The sequence below is a fragment of the Phyllobates terribilis genome, unplaced genomic scaffold (genome assembly GCF_046119375.1).
Source record: "Phyllobates terribilis strain yellow unplaced genomic scaffold, ASM4611937v1 Scaffold_12__6_contigs__length_324123572, whole genome shotgun sequence".
NCBI lineage: Eukaryota > Metazoa > Chordata > Amphibia > Anura > Dendrobatidae > Phyllobates > Phyllobates terribilis.
In genome coordinates, this window is record NW_027362772.1 from 314,148,152 (window position 1) to 314,173,811 (window position 25,660).

Sequence of the window (25,660 nt, forward strand, 5' to 3'; positions counted from 1 at the left end):
TGCCATGTATACCACGGTGCGGGGTACCATACATAACAGAATAGGGATGAGGGGTGCTATGTATATCAAATTTGGGATGAGGGGTGCCATGCATACCAGGATTGGGGATGGGGGGTGCCATGCATACCAGGATTAGGGATGGGGGGTGTCATGCATACGAGTATTGGGGATGAGGGGTGCCATGCATACCAGGATTGGGGATGAGGGGTGTCATGCATACGAGTATTGGGGATGAGGGGTGCCATGCATACCAGGATTGGGGATGAGGGGTGCCATGCATACCAGGATAGGGATAAGGGGTACCATGTTTACCAGGATAGGGATGAGGGGTGCCATGCATACCAGGATAGGGATAAGGGGTACCATGTTTACCAGGATAGGGATGAGGGGTGACATGCATACCGGGGATAGGGATGGGGATGAGGGGTGCCATGCATACCAGGATAGGGATAAGGGGTACCATGTTTACCAGGATAGGGATGAGGGGTACCATGTATACCAGGATAGGGATAAGGGGTACCATGTTTACCAGGATAGGGATGAGGGGTGCCATGCATACCATGATGAGGGATGGGGTGCCAAGCATGCCAGGATTGGGATGAGGGGTGCCATGCATACCAGGATTAGGGATGAGGGGTGCCATGCATACCAGGATTGGGGATGAGGGGTGCCATGCGTACCAGGATTGGGATGAGGGGTGCCATGTATACCAGGATTGGTGATGAGGGGTGCCATGCATACCAGGATTGGGGGGTGAGGGGACCATGCATACCAGGATTGGGGGTGAGGGATGGGATGCATACCAGGATAATTTTGAGGGGTGCCATGCATAACAGGATAGAGATGAAGGCAGCACAAATATCAGGATGGGAGACCATATTCCAATAAAAATGCTCGCCATCCGGGCGTAGAACGGGCTTAGTAGCTAGTACAATATATAAGGGAATGTGCAGCAATATATACGGAGCTATATACTATCTAACCATACACAGGACTATATACAGTCACATCTAGAAATATCTAATATAGAGGATATATAGAGACGTACAGATCTGGGTTGGGTTTGGTCTGATATTTGCAGTTTCTGAACTTTGGGGCTAATGAGGTCGGGGGGTCATTGAGGAACAGACGAGCTGCCAGATCCCATTACCCGGGTCGCCATATATACATGGCCTTCTCTCCACATAACCATTTCCTACCACATAAATGAAGCCTTGGCTTTCAGTCGCTCCGGGAGAGATTGGAGTTACTCTGAAATGCAAATCTAACCTTAAGACAATTCCTTCCTTTGAATGCCGTCGTCTGCCTGGTCGTCCATAACGAGCTCAGCGGGGGCCGCGTGTTTCATCATTACTTCGTGGCTCCTCGCCTTCATCACTTATCTGGGTGGACATTGGAGGCCATTACATGCAGAGAGATCAATCCCATCCCATATTAAATATACTCGTCGCGCTGCCGAATGCCTCAATTATTCAGCGTCAAGAGGAAGTTACTCCAGGAAGAAGATTGTTACTTTGTATCATTTAGTGCAAAAAGATATCTAGCATTAAGTCTATTATACAGGTCATACAGATTTATACAGATGGCAGGAGAAAAGCAAAAGCTTCTATACGTGGCTCCAGCCATTTCTATACTGGAAAAGGTAGTATACGTGAATCTGCATGATCCCAGTGGATGACGGGATCCGTAAGGAATAATGCAGAAGGGGGTGAAGCAGTCCAGGTAGATTATCATGGTCCTGTAGTAAACATGATAATCCTGACTATAGACGTGTTTGTAGAGCATGGAAAACCAAAGACAAGAAAAATACCCAAATTATTATTATTATTATTATTTATTATTATAGCACCATTTATTCCATGGCGCTTTACATGTGATAGGGATATACATAACAAAAGCATTTACATAATCTTAACAAAACGAGTCAGCGACTGGTACAGGAGGACCGAGGACCCTGCCCGCGAGGGCTCACAGTCTACAGGGGATGGGTGAGGATACAGTAGGTGAGGGTAGAGCTGGTCGTGCAGCGGTATGGTGGAGCGAGGACCCTTCCCACGAGGGCTCACAGTCTACAAGGGATGGGTGAGGATACAGTAGGTGAGGGTAGAGCTGGTCGTGCAGCGGTATGGTGGAGCGAGGACCCTGCCCGCGAGGGCTCACAGTCTACAAGGGATGGGTGAGGATACAGTAGGTGAGGGTAGAGCAGGTCGTGCAGTGGTGTTTACTGCAGGTTGTAGGCTTGTCGGAAGAGGTGGGTCTTCAGGTTCCTTTTGAAGGTTTCCACGGTCGGCGAGAGTCTGATGTGTTGGGGTAGAGAGTTCCAGAGTAGGGGGGAAGCACGGGAGAAATCTTGTATACGATTGTTGGAGGAGGAGATAAGAGGGGAGTAGAGAAGGAGATCTTGTGAGGATCGGAGGTTGCGTGCAGGTAAGTACCAGGAGACTAGGTCACAGATGTATGGGGGAGACAGGTTGTGGATGGCTTTGTATGCCATGGTTAGGGTTTTGAACTGGAGTCTCTGGGCAATGGGGAGCCAGTGAAGAGATTGACAGAGAGGAGAGGCCGGGGAATAGCGGGGGGACAGGTGGATTAGTCGAGCAGCAGAGTTTAGGATAGATTGGAGAGGTGCAAGAGTGTTGGAAGGGAGGCCACGGAGCAGGAGGTTGCAGTAGTCGAGGCAGGAGATGATGAGGGCATGCACTAGTGTTTTTGCAGAGTCTTTGCTGAGGAATGCACGGATCCGGGAGATGTTTTTGAGTTGGAGTCGGCAGGAGGTGGAAAGGGCTTGGATATGTGGCTTGAAGGAGAGATCAGAGTCCAGGGTTACCCCAAGGCAGCGAGCTTGTGGGACTGGGGAGAGTGAACAGCCATTGACGTTGATGGGTAGGTTGGATGGGGGATGTGAATGAGAGGGTGGAAAGATGATGAACTCTGTTTTATCCATGCTGAGTTTTAGAAATCTGTCGGAGAAGAAGGATGAGATGGCGGACAGACATTGTGGGATTCTGGTTAGTAGGGAGGAGATATCGGGTCCAGAGAGGTAGATCTGTGTGTCGTCAGCATAGAGGTGATACTGAAAGCTGTGAGACTCTATGAGCTGTCCCAGGCCGAAGGTGTAGATGGAGAAGAGCAGAGGTCCTAGAACTGAACCTTGGGGGACACCGACAGATAGGGGGCGAGATGAGGAGGTTGTGTGTGAGTGGGAGACACTGAACGTCCGGTCTGTTAGGTATGAGGAGATCCAAGATAGAGCCAAGTCCCTGATGCCAAGAGATGAGAGAATCTGGAGTAGGAGGGAATGGTCCACTGTGTCAAAGGCAGATGACAGGTCCAGAAGGAGGAGGATGGAGTAGTGTTGCTTGGATTTGGCAGTTAGTAGGTCGTTGGTGACTTTAGTCAGGGCAGTTTCAGTCGAGTGATGCGGTCGGAAGCCAGATTGTAGACAGTCGAAGAGGGAGCAGGAGGAGAGGTGGCAGGACAGTTCAAGGTGGACATGTTGTTCTAGAAGTTTTGAGGCAAAGGGGAGAAGTGATATGGGGCAGTAGCTAGTCAGAGAGGAAGGGTCAAGGGAGGGCTTTTTGAGGATGGGTGTGATTGCGGCATGTTTGAAACATGAGGGGAAGACTCCGGTTGTTAGTGATAGATTGAAGAGGTGGGTTAGGGTTGGGATGAAGACTGTGGTGAGGTTAGTGATGAGGTGGGATGGGATTGGGTCAAGTTCGCAGGTGGTGAGGTGTGATTTGGAGAGTAAAGAGGAGACTTGACCTTCTGTAATGGTGGAGAAGTGGGGTTTGGAGGAGGAGGGTTGAGTAGATATGAGGAGGGGTTGTGTGGACTTTAGGCCAAAGTTTTGTCTGATGGTGTCAATCTTCTGTTTGAAGAATGAGGCAAAGTCGTCGGCTGAGATGAGAGAAGAGGGAGGAGGTGCTGGGGGACGAAGGAGAGAGTTGAAAGTGTTAAATAGCTGTTTAGGGTTGTGAGATAGAGAGGATATGAGAGATGAGAAGTAGGTTTGTTTTGCTGTAGTGAGTGCGGACTTGAAATTAGTGAGGGATTGCTTGAATGCGATGAAGTGCTCGATGGAGTGAGACCTTTTCCATCTCCGCTCCGCAACCCTGGAGGCCCGGCGCAGTTCTTTGGTAAGTTTAGTGTGCCAGGGTTGCCTGTTGAATGTGCGAGGTGTGGTGTGTGTGAGAGGGGTGATCGAGTCTAGAGCTGAAGCTATTGTGGTGTTATATGAAGCAGCAGCAACGTCTGCATCGTGTAAGGAATTTATGTCTGTGAGAGGAAGGAGGGATTCAGAGAGAGAGTGTAGGTCAAGGTGTTTGAGATTTCTGCGAGGGTGTGTGAGTTTGTGGAGTGGGGATTGTGCACCCGGAGAGGAGAGGGTAGAGAATGTGAGGAGGTTATGGTCAGAGAGAGGGAGTGGTGAGTTAGAGAGGTTAGATAGGGAACAGAGGCGGGTGAAGATGAGGTCCAGTGTGTGGCCATCTTTGTGGGTGGGTGTGGAAGACCATTGAGTGAGTCCAAAGGAGGAAGTGAGGGATAGAAGCTTAGAGACAGACGAGTGGGAAGTGTCAATGGGGATGTTGAAGTCACCCATTATGATAGTGGGGATGTCAGTGGAAAGGAAGTGAAGCAGCCAGGTGGTGAAATGGTCTAAGAAGGTGGTGGCTTGCCCTGGGGGTCGGTAAACGACGGCCAGTTGGAGGTTGGAGGGGGAATAGATGCGCACACAGTGCACCTCAAAAGAGGGGAGTGTAACGGAGGGTGGCAGTGGGATTTTGGTGAAAGCGCAGAGTTCTGATAGGAGGAAACCTACGCCTACGCCATGTTTGCCATTGGGGCGGGGGGTGTGGGAAAGGTGGAATCCGCCATATGAAAGGGCAGCTGGGGAGGCTGTGTCAGAGGGGGTGAGCCAGGTTTCGGTGATGGCGAGGAAGGAGAGTTTGTTTGTAATGAAAAGATCGTGGATGAAGGAAAGTTTGTTGCAGACAGAGCGAGCGTTCCATAGAGCTCCTGTTAGTATAGCTGAGGAGGTGGGGATTAGTTGGATGGGTATGAGGTTAGAAGGGTTGTGACAGTTTGAGGAAGGTCGTGGATAGGAGGTAGAAGTGACTGTGGGGATATGGCGAGGAGGACCAGGATTTGGAGAGATATCTCCAGCAGTGAGGAGGAGCAGAGAAAGTGTTAGCAGGTGGGAGCAAGAGAGAGCATGAGGTGGCTGTCTGTGTTTGGAGATCCAGGATTGAATGTTGAGGAACAATTTGGAGGAGGAGGTGAGATGAATGGGGAGGATAGAGGGAGAGATGAAGAGTTTCTTACTTGGTGTAGGGATTTGAGGGGTTATTAGAAAGTGGAGGACTATAGAGGAAAAAGTGAGAGTTAACAGAAACATAGTTAAAGGAGAGTAAGTGGTCAAGGTGTGGGTTACCTGACTCCTGCCCTGACTAACTGCCTCTGAAATAACTGCCACTTCTCTCCAAAGCCACTTTGCACAAGAAGACGCGTGCACAACCCAGCACGCGTGCACCCCTTACAGAGAGTCTAAATATATAGGCCACATTAAACTATATCAGGTGAAGGGCATTGTGGGAACGACTTGTGGATAAATTAACAGCTGGTCATTTCAACAGGAGATGGCTGGGTGATCAAAGACAGAGCCAGGACTCTAGTCTCTGCAGTTTAGCACCTCTAAAAATCAGATAAGGTATATAGTGGGGAAGGGACAAACATATGTGAATATTGATTGGAGTGGGACAGATGAAGCAGGGGAATTATGCAGAGCATGTACCAGAGAGATGGGTCAGCAGAGCATTAGATGACAGCATACATAGGAGCAGGGAAATTATGCAGAGCATGTACCTGTGGAAAGAGAAGAAGAAGACGAATGTTAACTGGAAGTAAATGGATAAATCGCACAGTGCAAAAATAATAAAGGGTATTTAGTTAACATAATTTTGATCAAAATAATATAAAAGCAATCCCACCACATCACGGTAACCCTTATGGGACAGTCCTAACTCTAATATTAAAAACCTTACCATTTGTCAAGTGACATACATATGGACAAGGGCTGACGCGCGTTTCGCCGCCAGCTTCTACCTTGGATGTTTACACCATTGTTTATGTTATTTTCCAATGCTGCTAGTTTACTGGTCACATTAGCGTCCCCTGTAGGACATTCTGCTTTTTTAACTTCATGTTTTCATTTTTCTCAATAACTTTGAGTTTTAATATGGAGCTCATTGTTTCTGCATCTTGTCGAAAGGTAACGTTTTCATTGTTGGAAAAATGTATCATTAAAAGTGAACTGGCACATGAGATGCCGGAGGCCACATTTTACTTTCCGGTTTAAAAAGTCATTGGAGACTTAAACAAACTTTACAAAAATCAATAGAACCCTGTAGTAAATCTTATCAGAGAAATCTGCCTCTTTCTCCACCTATGAGCCTCTAATTCTGCTTCCCTTGAACATGAGAGCAGGAGGTGTGGTGTATGGAGACATCTTGCTCTTCACCCACCAGCTCAGAGACAACTAGAGAAAGAGTCTGCAGAGGCGACAGCTGGTGAAAATGCAGAATACAAGTCATGTAATGGCCAGAGACGGTGGTTTCCTCGTGTACACAGGACAGTCAGGATAAACTACAGGTGTATGTTAAGACCAGAATGGGGCTGCCTCCTGTAGTTTGTAAAGTAGTCAGTGGCATCAATACAGGAATCCTGTGACATCCAGGATCTTCTCATCTGAAAAGTAAAACGATACCTGACAAGGGGATGCAAAGTGTAGTGTGAACCTGCCCTAAAAGAAGCTCCTGTAGCAGTCGCCACGCTCTGTGCTGCCAGTCGCACTGGCATGGCGGGAGGCATCGCAGGCTGCCCTCTCTATATAGCAATGGATCCACTGGGAACGTCTGGGGCCGGCGCTTTGCTTTTAATGGTCAACAATTAGGGAGGAATCGCGTCTGTCTCTCTCGAGAGATGAAAAGGCCACGACAATATGTGAGCGAATGCAGCCTCTCCAGGAGGACGCCGGCCCTGCACTCTGTTTACACACTGTGTTCTAGGACCGGCGTCCTGAAGAGTCTCTGATCTTTATTACTGCAGAATCTCTCCACATAATAAGCCTCGTCTCTATGTCACAAGTGGCTGATTACCATACTAACGAGGACAGACATCTAACGAGCTTCATTCCCCTCCCCCCCCCGATCCCATCAGACCATTCTTACATTACTGTAGGGGCCCCAACAATATCCCCACGTAGTCACCTCGCAGCCCCCCACAGCACGGGGAGCGGAGACGATTCCATCGATATTCCTGTTATACAGTGTGTCACATAAAGTCTGTGATCAGTCATAACGGCCATGTGCAGAGAATAGAGCAGACCTTCAGCCAAAGTCATAACCCATGGCCCTGTTCATCCTGAGCAGCCTGCTTCATGAAAAATGCCACTATAGCCTGTGTTATAGACAGGATTGTAAGAGTTTCATTGGATTAATAAATAAATCCCGGGGGCCATTCAATGGGTATGAGGTGTCCGGGGGAAAGAAGACGACTGGGCATGTTAGACTTCAGTAGGTACAGTATATTTAGGCATTTTGAAGGCTGGGTTCACATTTATACAGCGCAATTACAGCATAGTTCCAACATATATGGCAGCGCATCCACAGACTAAAATCAGAAAATGCAGTGAAAAAGAAAAAGGTCCTTGATCGACATTTTGTGCAGTTTACATCATAATTCCATTTTTACTTACAAATTGTAGTTTACTTTTATATCGCATTTGACCATATTTTTTGTCCCATTGAAGGAAATATGTCGAGCAGTAAATATCAATCAGCCCCGTCCTGCAAAATGTAGTGGAGAAACCAAAAAACCTTATAGAGACATAGATGGATAAGTTACGTCGAAATTCAGACAGACATAGCTCAATAAATGTTATACAGTGGGTACGGAAAGTATTCAGACCCCTTTAAATGTTTCACTCTTTGTTTCATTGCAGCCATTTGGTAAATTCTAAAAAGTTCATTTTTTTCTCCTTACAGTCCACTCTGTCCCCATCTGGACTGAAAAAAAACAGAAATGTAGAAATTTTTGCAAATTTATTAAAAAAGAAAAACTGAAATATCACATGGTCATAAGTATTCAGACCCTTCGCTCAGACACTCATATTTAAGTCACATGCTGTCCATTTCCTTGTGATCCTCCTTGAGATGGTTCTACTCCTTCATTGGAGTCCAGCTGGGTTTAATTAAACTGATAGGACTTGATTTGGAAAGGCACACACCTGTCTATATAAGACCTCACAGCTCACAGTGCATGTCAGACCAAATGAGAATCATGAGCTCAAAGGAACTGCCCAAGGAGCTCAGAGACAGAATTGTGGCAAGGCACAGATCTGGCCAAGGTTACAAAAGAATTTCTGCATTACTCAAGGTTTCTAAGAGCACAGTGGTCTCCATAATCCTTAAATGGAAGAAGTTTGGGACCACCAGAAGTCTTCCTAGACCTGGCCGTCCAGCCAAACTGAGCAATCATGGGAGAAGACCCTTGGTGAGAGTGGTAAAGAAGAAACCCAAAATCACTGTGGCTGAGCTCCAGAGATGCAGTAGGGAGATGGGAGAAGGTTCCACAAAGTCAACTACAACTGCAGCTCTCCACCAGTCGGGCCTTTATGGCAGAGTGGCCCGACGGAAGCCTCTCCTCAGTGCAAGACATATGAAAGCCCGCATAGAGTTTGCTCAAAAACACATGAAGGACTCCCAGTCTATGAGAAATAAGATTCTCTGGTCTGATGAGACGAAGATAGAACTTTTTGGTGATAATTCTAAGCGGTATGTGTGGAGAAAACCAGGCACTGCTCATCACCTGCCCAATACAATCCCAACAGTGAAACATGGTGGTGGCAGCATCATGCTATGGGGGTGTTTTTCAGCCGCAGGGACAGGATGACTGGTTGCAATTGAAGGAAACATGAATGCGGCCAAGTACAGAGATATCCTGGAGGAAAACCTCTTCCAGAGTGCTCTGGACCTCAGACTTGGCCGAAGGTTCACCTTCCAACAAGACAATGACCCTAAGCACACAGCTAAAATAACAAAGGAGCGGCTTCAGAACAACTCTGTGACCATTCTTGACTGGCCCAGCCAGAGCCCTGACCTAAACCCAATTGAGCATCACTGGAGAGACCTGAAAATGGCTGTCCACCAACGTTCACCATCCAACCTGACGGAACTGGAGAGGATCTGCAAGGAAGAATGGCCGAGGATCCCCAAATCCAGGCGTGAAAAACTTGTTGCATCATTCCCAAGAAGACAAAGAGGACAGTGCAGACCTACAGAGGGATTTGGATAAGCTGGGTAGGTGGAGCATTAAATGGCAAATGAGGTTTAACGAGGAGAAATGTAAGGTCATACATATGGGAAGGAGAAATGGAAGTCACCAGTACTCACTGAATGGGAAATCATTGGGGAATTCAGAGATGGAGAAGGACTTGGGCATCTTGATTGATAGCAAACTAAATTGGAGTGCCCAAAGTCAGGCGGCTGCTGTAAGAGCAAACAGGGTAATGGGATGTATCAGAAGAGGTATAGCTGCAAAGGAGGAGAACATTGTTCTTCCACTGTACAAAGCTCTGGTCAGACCACACTTGGAATACTGTGCTCAGTTATGGGCCCCAATATATAGAAAGGATAGAAATGAGCTTGAAAAGGTACAAAGGAGGGCAACAAAATTAATAAAGGGAATGGAGGGACTGCAATACCCAGAGAGGTTGGCAAAACTAGGACTATTCAGCCTGGAAAAGAGAAGGTTGAGGGGGGACATAATAAATGTGTACAAATATGTTAGGGGACAGTATAGAGACCTTGCCCGGGATTTGTTCAAAAGGAGGGATATTACGGTAACAAGAGGGCACTCACTAAGACTGGAAGAGAAAAGGTTTCAGCACCAGCATAGGAAGGGGTTCTTTACGGTAAGAGCAGTGAGAATATGGAATTCACTGAGTGAGGAGACGGTAATGTCGGATTCACTAAACCAGTTCAAGCGGGGACTGGATGCTTTTCTAGATACCAGGCAGATTTCTGCATATACTTAAAAATAGAATAAAATAGTAGGTTGATACAGGGATTTATTCTGACTGCGGGTTTCAGAGTCGGGAGGGAATTTTTCCTCAGGTGAAGATTGGCCAAATCATTTGGGGTTTTTGCCCTCCTCTGGATCAACTTTAGCAATTACAGAACTAACAGGTCGAACTTGATGGACGCAAGTCTTTATTCGGCTTTACAAACTATGTTACTATGTTACTATGTTACTCATGGCTGTACTAGCTCAAAAGGGGGCTTCTACTCAATACTGAGCAAAGGGTCTGAATACTTATGACCATGGGATATTTCAGTTTTTCTTTTTTATTAAATTTTGCAAAAATTTCTTCATTTCTGTTTTCTTTCAGACAAGATGGGGTGCAGAGTGGACTTTAATGAGAAAAAAATGAACTTTTTAGAATTTACCAAATGGCTGCAATGAAAAAAAGAGTGAAAAATTTAAAGGGGTCTGAATACTTTCCGTACCCACTTTACACTGACATACCGAATGTCCTTGTTTCCACCCTCGGACAGAAGCTTCTGCACTGAAGTTTTGTTACAGTTGTATCTGCTGCACAATCCTTGGATCGTTACAAGGTTACATAGTAGAGTAGTGCAGAGGGAAGCCGTATAGGTGCCGCCATACTGTACCCTGCCTCTATCATGTCTCCCCTTAGACTTCTCTTCTCCAGACTAAATATATGTAATTCTTGTTTCCTCAGTACTAAGATCTGCTGTCTCTTATCAGCTTTGTGCCTCTTCTTTCAAATTTGTCTAACTTTGGTCCTTCTTTCTTTGTACTGGTGCCCAAAGCTCAACTGCATATTCCAGATGAAGCCACATTAATGCTTGATAAAGCGTCAGGTTATGCCCGAGCCCCGCGAGACTCTATGCCCCTATTAATACATGTCCTTATCTCGCTGGCTTTACAAGCCGCCAACTAACATTGTGCTGTTATTTAATCTGTGATGTACAAATACCCCCAGATCCTCCTCTACAAGTGACTCTCCTAGTTTTACTCCCCCTAGAATATATGATGCCCTCAGATTATAGTAAAATGTCTGGAGTCCATTATGTTCAGATAACAGTGCAGACTGGATACGACTGTGACAAATCCTCAGCTGCGAAAAATATTAGCTCAGAACAGTGAATACAAATACTATCCCCATTTACTGACTACCAAAAAAGATAAAGTATCAAGAGACAAAGTTACAGAACTTCGTGTTACTGCCCTGTTTCTTATTGTTACTATTACTTGTTACTTGTAAATGTCCTTTATATGAATTATACAGAGGATTTAGTGAGTATTTCTGACTGCAGGTCAGTGCTGTCTCCTCCGCTGGATCCTGAAACGTGATGACTTTCCACCTTTCATCCACCAGGTGTCCCCAGAGCCAGTCTGGATCCGTCCAGGAGAAGAGAAGCCGGTCCTGAAGTGCAGGATTCAGTCCTGAGATCAGGTCACCAGAACCAAGTCCCAGCGTTTCCTCCAACAGATCTACAGACAGGTCAATGAATGACCGCCATCGTCTTGCATGTAGCCCATCAGGGCTCGTTTAACCAGTGTAATGCAGCCATAGCTCCACGCTCTAATTCTGAGTGATTGCAAAATGGAAAATGCCGGCTGAATTCAGGAGACATCCTCAAAATCCACTTAGCTTCATCCCATCCCCACCAACTTTCTTGATACAGCTCTACCATGGGCGCCATTAACCCAATCTGTGCAGTGGTTGAAACCTTTTAATGGCTAACTGAAAAGATGGTAACAAATTGCAAGCTTTCCAGACTACTCGGGTCTCTTCATCAGGCATAGTATAACACAAAATATGAAGAGTCACATATTTATACACAATAAGACACACAAAAAATGCAATGCTTTTCATCACCTGTCTTACCTATTGCATTTTGATGTGTGTCTTATTGTGTATAAATATGTGACTCTTCATATTTTGTGTTATACTATGCCTGATGAAGAGACCCGAGTAGTCTGGAAAGCTTGCAATTTGTTACCATCTTTTCAGTTAGCCATTAAAAAGGTATCAACCACGGAGGACTCTCAAATCTAAATATTTTAAGAATCATTCCGCAATTCCAAGAAGAGATGTGATAAAATACAGCTGCTCTGGAGAATAATCCGACTGCAGCTTCTCCTCTTCAGTACAATCGCCTCCTAGCATTTTGTGCTCCTCTTATCAGCAGTTATTCTGCTGGTGGAGTCACTATGACCGTACTCAACAGGTTATAGAGTAAAACCAACAAACAAAGTAGCACTCTGCAACGCTAAGGATGCGAACAGGAAATATATGAAATATGAATTGCATTACTGCTGTAGAAAATGTCCCACACACAAGCAGATGGATGTCCCTTAGAGAGGATTCACATTGGTAGGTTCCTGGTAAGGAGAAACACCTTACCATGGCTGCCAGGCACATAGGAGTTGGCCAATTTATGCACTAAGATTTCTCATTTATTTCTATTATCTAGAGCAGTAATGCAATTCATATATCATGTATTTCCTGTTCACACCTATTTCTTGTTTTGGAAGTGCCGGACAGTCTTTTCTGCTTCATAGAGTAAAACCAGTCACCATCGCAGCTCATGTATAGAATTAAAGAAGCCTTCCTCCTCTTCCTCCTCCTCCTCTTAATACATTGCAGTCATCATATTATACAGCGCTGTGCACTTACAATTGCTCATTTTTCCTTTCTACCCAGATAATTCTTCTCTTTTCCATTAGGTTTATAACATCACGTGTAGAGATGAGTGAACCCGAACTTAAAAGTTTGTACTTCATACCGGACACTTAAACTCTGAACACGGACTCCTAGAAGTCCGTTTTGCATTTCGAGAGAAGAGAGAGATGAGATAGAGAGGAGAGAGTTGGGTACCAGAACCAGAACTTCCACGAGTCTGCTCATCCCTAATCCTGAGTTACATCCTGTATTATACTCCAGAGCTGCACTCACTATTCTGCTGGTGCAGTCACTGTGTACATACATTACATTACTGATCCTGAGTTACATCCTGTATTATACTCCAGAGCTGCACTCACTATTCTGCTGGTGCAGTCACTGTGTACATACATTACATTACTGATCCTGAGTTACATCCTGTATTATACTTCAGAGCTGTACTCACTATTCTGCTGGTACAGTCACTGTGTACATACATTACATTACTGATCCTGAGTTACATCCTGTATTATACTCCAGAGCTGCACTCACTATTCTGCTGGTGCAGTCACTGTGTACATACATTACATTACTGATCCTGAGTTACATCCTGTATTATACTCCAGAGCTGCACTCACTATTCTGCTCGTACAGTCACTGTGTACATACATTATATTACTGATCCTGAGTTACCTCCTGTATTATACTCCAGAGCTGCACTCACTATTCTGCTGGTACAGTCACTGTGTACATACATTACATTACTGATCCTGAGTTACATCCTGTATTATACTCCAGAGCTGCACTCACTATTCTGCTGGTGCAGTCACTGTGTACATACTTTACATTACTGATCCTGAGTTACATCCTGTATTATACTCCAGAGCTGCACTCACTATTCTGCTGGTGCAATCACTGTGTACATACGTTACATTACTGATCCTGAGTTACCTCCTGTATTATACTCCAGAGCTGCACTCACTATTCTGCTGGTGCAGTCACTGTGTACATACATTACATTACTGATCCTGAGTTACATCCTGTATTATACCCCAGAGCTGCACTCACTATTCTGCTGGTGCAGTCACTGTGTACATACATTACATTACTGATCCTGAGTTACATCCTGTATTATACCCCAGAGCTGCACTCACTATTCTGCTGGTGCAGTCACTGTGTACATACATTACATTACTGATCCTGAGTTACCTCCTGTATTATACTCCAGAGCTGCACTCACTATTCTGCTGGTATAGTCACTGTGTACATACATTACATTACTGATCCTGAGTTACATCCTGTATTATACTCCAGAGCTGCACTCACTATTCTGCTGGTGGAGTCACTGTGTACATACATTACATTACTGATCCTGAGTTACATCCTGTATTATACTCCAGAGCTGCACTCACTATTCTGCTGGTGGAGTCACTGTGTACATACATTACATTACTGATCCTGAGTTACATCCTGTATTATCCTCCAGAGCTGCACTCACTATTCTGCTGGTGCAGTCACTGTGTACATACATTACATTACTGATCCTGAGTTACCTCCTGTATTATACTGCAGAGCTGCACTCACTATTCTGCTGGTGCAGTCACTGTGTACATACATTACATTACTGATCCTGAGTTACCTCCTGTATTATACTCCAGAGCTGCACTCACTATTCTGCTGGTATAGTCACTGTGTACATACATTACATTACTGATCCTGAGTTACATCCTGTATTATACTCCAGAGCTGCACTCACTATTCTGCTGGTGGAGTCACTGTGTACATACATTACATTACTGATCCTGAGTTACATCCTGTATTATACTCCAGAGCTGCACTCACTATTCTGCTGGTGGAGTCACTGTGTACATACATTACATTACTGATCCTGAGTTACATCCTGTATTATACTCCAGAGCTGCACTCACTATTCTGCTGGTGGAGTCACTGTGTACATACATTACATTACTGATCCTGAGTTACATCCTGTATTATACTCCAGAGCTGCACTCACTATTCTGCTGGTGGAGTCACTGTGTACATACATTACATTACTGATCCTGAGTTACATCCTGTATTATACTCCAGAGCTGCACTCACTATTCTGCTGGTGGAGTCACTGTGTACATACATTACATTACTGATCCTGAGTTACATCCTGTATTATACTCCAGAGCTGCACTCACTATTCTGCTGGTGGAGTCACTGTGTACATACATTACATTACTGATCCTGAGTTACATCCTGTATTATACTCCAGAGCTGCACTCACTATTCTGCTGGTGCAGTCACTGTGTACATACATTACATTACTGATCCTGAGTTACATCCTGTATTATACTCCAGAGCTGCACTCACTATTCTGCTGGTGCAGTCACTGTGTACATACATTACATTACTAATCCTGAGTTACATCCTGTATTATACTCCAGAGCTGCGCTCACTATTCTGCTGGTGCAGTCACTGTGTACATACATTACATTACTGATCCTGAGTTACATCCTGTATTATACTCCAGAGCTGCACTCACTATTCTGCTGGTACAGTCACTGTGTACATACATTATATTACTGATCCTGAGTTACATCCTGTATTATACCCCAGAGCTGCACTCACTATTCTGCTGGTGCAGTCACTGTGTACATACATTACATTACTGATCCTGAGTTACCTCCTGTATTATACTCCAGAGCTGCACTCACTATTCTGCTGGTGCAGTCACTGTGTACATACATTACATTACTGATCCTGAGTTACCTCCTGTATTATACTCCAGAGCTGCACTCACTATTCTGCTGGTGCAGTCACTGTGTACATACATTACATTACTGATCCTGAGTTACATCCTGTATTATACTCCAGAGCTGCACTCACTATTCTGCAGGTGCAGTCACTGTGTACATACATTACATTACTGATCCTGAGTTACATCCTGTATTATACCCCAGAGCTGCACTCACTATTCTGCTGGTGCAGTCACTGTGTACATACATTACATTACTGATCCTGAGTTACCTCCTGTATTATACTCCAGAGCTGCACTCACTATTCTGCTGGTGCAGTCACTGTGTACATACATTACATTACTAATCCTGAGGTACATCCTGTATTATACTCCAGAGCTGCACTCACTATTCTGCTGGTGCAGTCACTGTGTACATACATACATTACTGATCCTGAGTTACATCCTGTATTATAATCCAGAGCTGCACTCAGTATTCTGCTGGTGCAGTCACTGTGTACATACATTACATTACTGATCCTGAGTTACCTCCTGTATTATACTCCAGAGCTGCACTCACTATTCTGCTGGTGCAGTCACTGTGTACATACATTACATTACTGATCCTGAGTTACATCCTGTATTATACTCCAGAGCTGCACTCACTATTCTGCTGGTGCAGTCACTGTGTACATACATTACATTACTGATCCTGAGTTACATCCTGTATTATACTCCAGAGCTGCACTCACTATTCTGCTGGTACAGTCACTGTGTACATACATTATATTACTGATCCTGAGTTACCTCCTGTATTATACTCCAGAGCTGCACTCACTATTCTGCTGGTACAGTCACTGTGTACATACATTACATTACTGATCCTGAGTTACCTAATGTATTATACTCCAGAGCTGCACTCACTATTCTGCTGGTGCAGTCACTGTGTACATACATTACATTACTGATCCTGAGGTACATCCTGTATTATACTCCAGAGCTGCACTCACTATTCTGCTGGTGCAGTCACTGTGTACATACATACATTACTGATCCTGAGTTACCTCCTGTATTATACTCCAGAGCTGCACTCACTATTCTGCTGGTGCAGTCACTGTGTACATACATTACATTACTGATCCTGAGTTACCTCCTGTATTATACTCCAGAGCTGCACTCACTATTCTGCTGGTGCAGTCACTGTGTACATACATTACATTACTGATCCTGAGTTACCTCCTGTATTATACTCCAGAGCTGCACTCACTATTCTGCTGGTGCAGTCACTGTGTACATACATTACATTACTGATCCTGAGTTACATCCTGTATTATACTCCAGAGCTGCACTCACTATTCTGCTGGTACAGTCACTGTGTACATACATTATATTACTGATCCTGAGTTACCTCCTGTATTATACTCCAGAGCTGCACTCACTATTCTGCTGGTACAGTCACTGTGTACATACATTACATTACTGATCCTGAGTTACATCCTGTATTATACTCCAGAGCTGCACTCACTATTCTGCTGGTGCAGTCACTGTGTACATACATTACATTACTGATCCTGAGTTACATCCTGTATTATACTCCAGAGCTGCACTCACTATTCTGCTGGTGCAGTCACTGTGTACATACATTACATTACTGATCCTGAGTTACCTCCTGTATTATACTCCAGAGCTGCGCTCACTATTCTGCTGGTGCAGTCACTGTGCATATACATTACATTACTGATCCTGAGTTACCTCCTGTATTATACTCCAGAGCTGCAATCACTATTCTGCTGGTGCAGTCACTGTGTACATACATTACATTACTGATCCTGAGTTACATCCTGTATTATACTGCTGAGCTGCACTCACTATTCTGCTGGTGCAGTCACTGTGTACATACATTACATTACTGATCCTGAGTTACATCCTGTATTATACTCCAGAGCTGCACTCACTATTCTGCTGGTGGAGTCACTGTGTACATACATTACATTACTGATCCTGAGTTACATCCTGTATTATACTCCAGAGCTGCACTCACTATTATGCTGGTGGAGTCACTGTGTACATACATTACATTACTGATCCTGAGTTACATCCTGTATTATACTCCAGAGCTGCACTCACTATTCTGCTGGTGCAGTCACTGTGTATATACATTACATTACTGATCCTGAGTTACCTCCTGTACTATACTCCAGAGCTGCACTCACTATTCTGCTGGTATAGTCACTGTGTACATACATTACATTACTGATCCTGAGTTACATCCTGTATTATACTCCAGAGCTGCACTCACTATTCTGCTGGTGGAGTCACTGTGTACATACATTACATTACTGATCCTGAGTTACATCCTGTATTATACTCCAGAGCTGCACTCACTATTCTGCTGGTGCAGTCACTGTGTACATACATACATTACTGATCCTGAGTTACCTCCTGTATTATACTCCAGAGCTGCACTCACTATTCTGCTGGTGCAGTCACTGTGTACATACATTACATTACTGATCCTGAGTTACCTCCTGTATTATACTCCAGAGCTGCACTCACTATTCTGCTGGTGCAGTCACTGTGTACATACATTACATTACTGATCCTGAGTTACATCCTGTATTATACTCCAGAGCTGCACTCACTATTCTGCTGGTGGAGTCACTGTGTACATACATTACATTACTGATCCTGAGTTACATCCTGTATTATACTCCAGAGCTGCACTCACTATTCTGCTGGTGGAGTCACTGTGTACATACATTACATTACTGATCCTGAGTTACACATTACTAATCCTGAGTTACATCCTGTATTATACTCCAGAGCTGCACTCACTATTCTGCTGGTGCAGTCACTGTGTACATACATTACATTACTGATCCTGAGTTACATCCTGTATTATACTCCAGAGCTGCACTCACTATTCTGCTGTTGGAGTCACTGTGTACATACATTACATTACTGATCCTGAGTTACATCCTGTATTATACTCCAGAGCTGCACTCACTATTCTGCTGGTAGAGTCACTGTGTACATACATTACAATACTGATCCTGAGTTACATCCTGTATTATACTCCAGAGCTGCACTCACTATTCTGCTGGTGCAGTCACTGTGTACATACATTACATTACTGATCCTGAGTTACATCCTGTATTATACTCCAGAGCTGCACTCACTATTCTGCTGGTGCAGTCACTGTGTACATACATTACATTACTGATCCTGAGTTACCTCCTGTATTATACTCCAGAGCTGCACTCACTATTCTGCTGGTGCAGTCACTGTGTACATACATTACATTACTGATCCTGAGTTACATCCTGTATTATACTCCAGAGCTGCACTCACTATTCTGCTGGTGCAGTCACTGTGTACATACATTACATTACTGATCCTGAGTTACATCCTGTATTATACTTCAGAGCTGTACTCACTATTCTGCTGGTACAGTCACTGTGTACATACATTACATTACTGATCCTGAGTTACATCCTGTATTATACTCCAGAGCTGCACTCACTATTCTGCTGGTGCAGTCACTGTGTACATACATTACATTACTGATCCTGAGTTACATCCTGTATTATACTCCAGAGCTGCACTCACTATTCTGCTCGTACAGTCACTGTGTACATACATTATATTACTGATCCTGAGTTACCTCCTGTATTATACTCCAGAGCTGCACTCACTATTCTGCTGGTACAGTCACTGTGTACATACATTACATTACTGATCCTGAGTTACATCCTGTATTATACTCCAGAGCTGCACTCACTATTCTGCTGGTGCAATCACTGTGTACATACGTTACATTACTGATCCTGAGTTACCTCCTGTATTATACTCCAGAGCTGCACTCACTATTCTGCTGGTGCAGTCACTGTGTACATACATTACATTACTGATCCTGAGTTACATCCTGTATTATACCCCAGAGCTGCACTCACTATTCTGCTGGTGCAGTCACTGTGTACATACATTACATTACTGATCCTGAGTTACATCCTGTATTATACCCCAGAGCTGCACTCACTATTCTGCTGGTGCAGTCACTGTGTACATACATTACATAACTGATCCTGAGTTACATCCTGTATTATACTCCAGAGCTGCACTCACTATTCTGCTGGTGCAGTCACTGTGTACATACATTACATTACTGATCCTGAGTTACCTCCTGTATTATACTCCAGAGCTGCACTCACTATTCTGCTGGTATAGTCACTGTGTACATACATTACATTACTGATCCTGAGTTACATCCTGTATTATACTCCAGAGCTGCACTCACTATTCTGCTGGTGGAGTCACTGTGTACATACATTACATTACTGATCCTGAGTTACATCCTGTATTATACTCCAGAGCTGCAATCACTATTCTGCTGGTGCAGTCACTGTGTACATACATTACATTACTGATCCTGAGTTACATCCTGTATTATACTCCAGAGCTGCACTCACTATTCTGCTGGTGCAGTCACTGTGTACATACATTACATTACTGATCCTGAGTTACCTCCTGTATTATACTGCAGAGCTGCACTCACTATTCTGCTGGTGCAGTCACTGTGTACATACATTACATTACTGATCCTGAGTTACCTCCTGTATTATACTCCAGAGCTGCACTCACTATTCTGCTGGTGGAGTCACTGTGTACATACATTACATTACTGATCCTGAGTTACATCCTGTATTATACTCCAGAGCTGCACTCACTATTCTGCTGGTGGAGTCACTGTGTACATACATTACATTACTGATCCTGAGTTACATCCTGTATTATACTCCAGAGCTGCACTCACTATTCTGCTGGTGGAGTCACTGTGTACATACATTACATTACTGATCCTGAGTTACATCCTGTATTATACTCCAGAGCTGCACTCACTATTCTGCTGGTGCAGTCACTGTGTACATACATTACATTACTAATCCTGAGTTACATCCTGTATTATACTCCAGAGCTGCGCTCACTATTCTGCTGGTGCAGTCACTGTGTACATACATTACATTACTGATCCTGAGTTACCTCCTGTATTATACTCCAGAGCTGCACTCACTATTCTACTGGTGCAGTCACTGTGTACATACATTACATTACTGATCCTGAGTTACATCCTGTATTATACTCCAGAGCTGCACTCACTATTCTGCTGGTGCAGTCACTGTGTACATACATTACATTACTGATCCTGAGTTACATCCTGTATTATACTCCAGAGCTGCACTCACTATTCTGCTGGTGCAGTCACTGTGTACATACATTACATTACTGATCCTGAGTTACATCCTGTATTATACCCCAGAGCTGCACTCACTATTCTGCTGGTGCAGTCACTGTGTACATACATTACATTACTGATCCTGAGTTACCTCCTGTATTATACTCCAGAGCTGCACTCACTATTCTGCTGGTGCAGTCACTGTGTACATACATTACATTACTGATCCTGAGTTACCTCCTGTATTATACTCCAGAGCTGCACTCACTATTCTGCTGGTGCAGTCACTGTGTACATACATTACATTACTGATCCTGAGTTACATCCTGTATTATACTCCAGAGCTGCACTCACTATTCTGCAGGTGCAGTCACTGTGTACATACATTACATTACTGATCCTGAGTTACATCCTGTATTATACCCCAGAGCTGCACTCACTATTCTGCTGGTGCAGTCACTGTGTACATACATTACATTACTGATCCTGAGTTACCTCCTGTATTATACTCCAGAGCTGCACTCACTATTCTGCTGGTGCAGTCACTGTGTACATACATTACATTACTAATCCTGAGGTACATCCTGTATTATACTCCAGAGCTGCACTCACTATTCTGCTGGTGCAGTCACTGTGTACATACATACATTACTGATCCTGAGTTACATCCTGTATTATAATCCAGAGCTGCACTCACTATTCTGCTGGTGCAGTCACTGTGTACATACATTACATTACTGATCCTGAGTTACATCCTGTATTATACTCCAGAGCTGCACTCACTATTCTGCTGGTGCAGTCACTGTGTACATACATTACATTACTGATCCTGAGTTACCTCCTGTATTATACTCCAGAGCTGCACTCACTATTCTGCTGGTGCAGTCACTGTGTACATACATTACATTACTGATCCTGAGTTACATCCTGTATTATACTCCAGAGCTGCACTCACTATTCTGCTGGTGCAGTCACTGTGTACATACATTACATTACTGATCCTGAGTTACATCCTGTATTATACTCCAGAGCTGCACTCACTATTCTGCTGGTACAGTCACTGTGTACATACATTATATTACTGATCCTGAGTTACCTCCTGTATTATACTCCAGAGCTGCACTCACTATTCTGCTGGTACAGTCACTGTGTACATACATTACATTACTGATCCTGAGTTACCTCCTGTATTATACTCCAGAGCTGCACTCACTATTCTGCTGGTGCAGTCACTGTGTACATACATTACATTACTGATCCTGAGGTACATCCTGTATTATACTCCAGAGCTGCACTCACTATTCTGCTGGTGCAGTCACTGTGTACATACATTACATTACTGATCCTGAGTTACCTCCTGTATTATACTCCAGAGCTGCACTCACTATTCTGCTGGTGCAGTCACTGTGTACATACATTACATTACTGATCCTGAGTTACCTCCTGTATTATACTCCAGAGCTGCACTCACTATTCTGCTGGTTCAGTCACTGTGTACATACATTACATTACTGATCCTGAGTTACCTCCTGTATTATACTCCAGAGCTGCACTCACTATTCTGCTGGTGCAGTCACTGTGTACATACATTACATTACTGATCCTGAGTTACATCCTGTATTATACTCCAGAGCTGCACTCACTATTCTGCTGGTACAGTCACTGTGTACATACATTATATTACTGATCCTGAGTTACCTCCTGTATTATACTCCAGAGCTGCACTCACTATTCTGCTGGTACAGTCACTGTGTACATACATTACATTACTGATCCTGAGTTACATCCTGTATTATACTCCAGAGCTGCACTCACTATTCTGCTGGTGCAGTCACTGTGTACATACATTACATTACTGATCCTGAGTTACATCCTGTATTATACTCCAGAGCTGCACTCACTATTCTGCTGGTGCAGTCACTGTGTACATACATTACATTACTGATCCTGAGTTACCTCCTGTATTATACTCCAGAGCTGCGCTCACTATTCTGCTGGTGCAGTCACTGTGCACATACATTACATTACTGATCCTGAGTTACATCCTGTATTATACTGCTGAGCTGCACTCACTATTCTGCTGGTGCAGTCACTGTGTACATACATTACATTACTGATCCTGAGTTACATCCTGTATTATACTCCAGAGCTGCACTCACTATTCTGCTGGTGCAGTCACTGTGTACATACATTACATTACTGATCCTGAGTTACCTCCTGTATTATACTCCAGAGCTGCAATCACTATTCTGCTGGTGCAGTCACTGTGTACATACATTACATTACTGATCCTGAGTTACATCCTGTATTATACTGCTGAGCTGCACTCACTATTCTGCTGGTGCAGTCACTGTGTACATACATTACATTACTGATCCTGAGTTACATCCTGTATTATACTCCAGAGCTGCACTCACTATTCTGCTGGTGGAGTCACTGTGTACATACATTACATTACTGATCCTGAGTTACATCCTGTATTATACTCCAGAGCTGCACTCACTATTATGCTGGTGGAGTCACTGTGTACATACATTACATTACTGATCCTGAGTTACATCCTGTATTATACTCCAGAGCTGCACTCACTATTCTGCTGGTGCAGTCACTGTGTATATACATTACATTACTGATCCTGAGTTACCTCCTGTACTATACTCCAGAGCTGCACTCACTATTCTGCTGGTATAGTCACTGTGTACATACATTACATTACTGATCCTGAGTTACATCCTGTATTATACTCCAGAGCTGCACTCACTATTCTGCTGGTGGAGTCACTGTGTACATACATTACATTACTGATCCTGAGTTACATCCTGTATTATACTCCAGAGCTGCACTCACTATTCTGCTGGTGCAGTCACTGTGTACATACATACATTACTGATCCTGAGTTACATCCTGTATTATACTCCAGAGCTGCACTCACTATTCTGCTGGTGCAGTCACTGTGTACATACATTACATTACTGATCCTGAGTTACCTCCTGTATTATACTCCAGAGCTGCACCCACTATTCTGCTGGTGCAGTCACTGTGTACATACATTACATTACTGATCCTGAGTTACATCCTGTATTATACTCCAGAGCTGCACTCACTATTCTGCTGGTGGAGTCACTGTGTACATACATTACATTACTGATCCTGAGTTACATCCTGTATTATACTCCAGAGCTGCACTCACTATTCTGCTGGTGGAGTCACTGTGTACATACATTACATTACTGATCCTGAGTTACATCCTGTATTATACTCCAGAGCTGCACTCACTATTCTGCTGGTGCAGTCACTGTGTACATACATTACATTACTGATCCTGAGTTACCTCCTGTATTATACTCCAGAGCTGCACTCACTATTCTGCTGGTGCAGTCACTGTGTACATACATTACATTACTGATCCTGAGTTACATCCTGTATTATACTCCAGAGCTGCACTCACTATTCTGCTGGTACAGTCACTGTGTACATACATTATATTACTGATCCTGAGTTACCTCCTGTATTATACTCCAGAGCTGCACTCACTATTCTGCTGGTACAGTCACTGTGTACATACATTACATTACTGATCCTGAGTTACATCCTGTATTATACTCCAGAGCTGCACTCACTATTCTGCTGGTGCAGTCACTGTGTACATACATTACATTACTGATCCTGAGTTACATCCTGTATTATACTCCAGAGCTGCACTCACTATTCTGCTGGTGCAGTCACTGTGTACATACATTACATTACTGATCCTGAGTTACATCCTGTATTATACTCCAGAGCTGCACTCACTATTCTGCTGGTGCAGTCACTGTGTACATACATTACATTACTGATCCTGAGTTACCTCCTGTATTATACTCCAGAGCTGCGCTCACTATTCTGCTGGTGCAGTCACTGTGCACATACATTACATTACTGATCCTGAGTTACCTCCTGTATTATACTCCAGAGCTGCAATCACTATTCTGCTGGTGCAGTCACTGTGTACATACATTACATTACTGATCCTGAGTTACATCCTGTATTATACTGCTGAGCTGCACTCACTATTCTGCTGGTGCAGTCACTGTGTACATACATTACATTACTGATCCTGAGTTACATCCTGTATTATACTCCAGAGCTGCACTCACTATTCTGCTGGTGGAGTCACTGTGTACATACATTACATTACTGATCCTGAGTTACATCCTGTATTATACTCCAGAGCTGCACTCACTATTATGCTGGTGGAGTCACTGTGTACATACATTACATTACTGATCCTGAGTTACATCCTGTATTATACTCCAGAGCTGCACTCACTATTCTGCTGGTGCAGTCACTGTGTATATACATTACATTACTGATCCTGAGTTACCTCCTGTACTATACTCCAGAGCTGCACTCACTATTCTGCTGGTATAGTCACTGTGTACATACATTACATTACTGATCCTGAGTTACATCCTGTATTATACTCCAGAGCTGCACTCACTATTCTGCTGGTGGAGTCACTGTGTACATACATTACATTACTGATCCTGAGTTACATCCTGTATTATACTCCAGAGCTGCACTCACTATTCTGCTGGTGCAGTCACTGTGTACATACATACATTACTGATCCTGAGTTACATCCTGTATTATACTCCAGAGCTGCACTCACTATTCTGCTGGTGCAGTCACTGTGTACATACATTACATTACTGATCCTGAGTTACCTCCTGTATTATACTCCAGAGCTGCACTCACTATTCTGCTGGTGCAGTCACTGTGTACATACATTACATTACTGATCCTGAGTTACATCCTGTATTATACTCCAGAGCTGCACTCACTATTCTGCTGGTGGAGTCACTGTGTACATACATTACATTACTGATCCTGAGTTACATCCTGTATTATACTCCAGAGCTGCACTCACTATTCTGCTGGTGGAGTCACTGTGTACATACATTACATTAC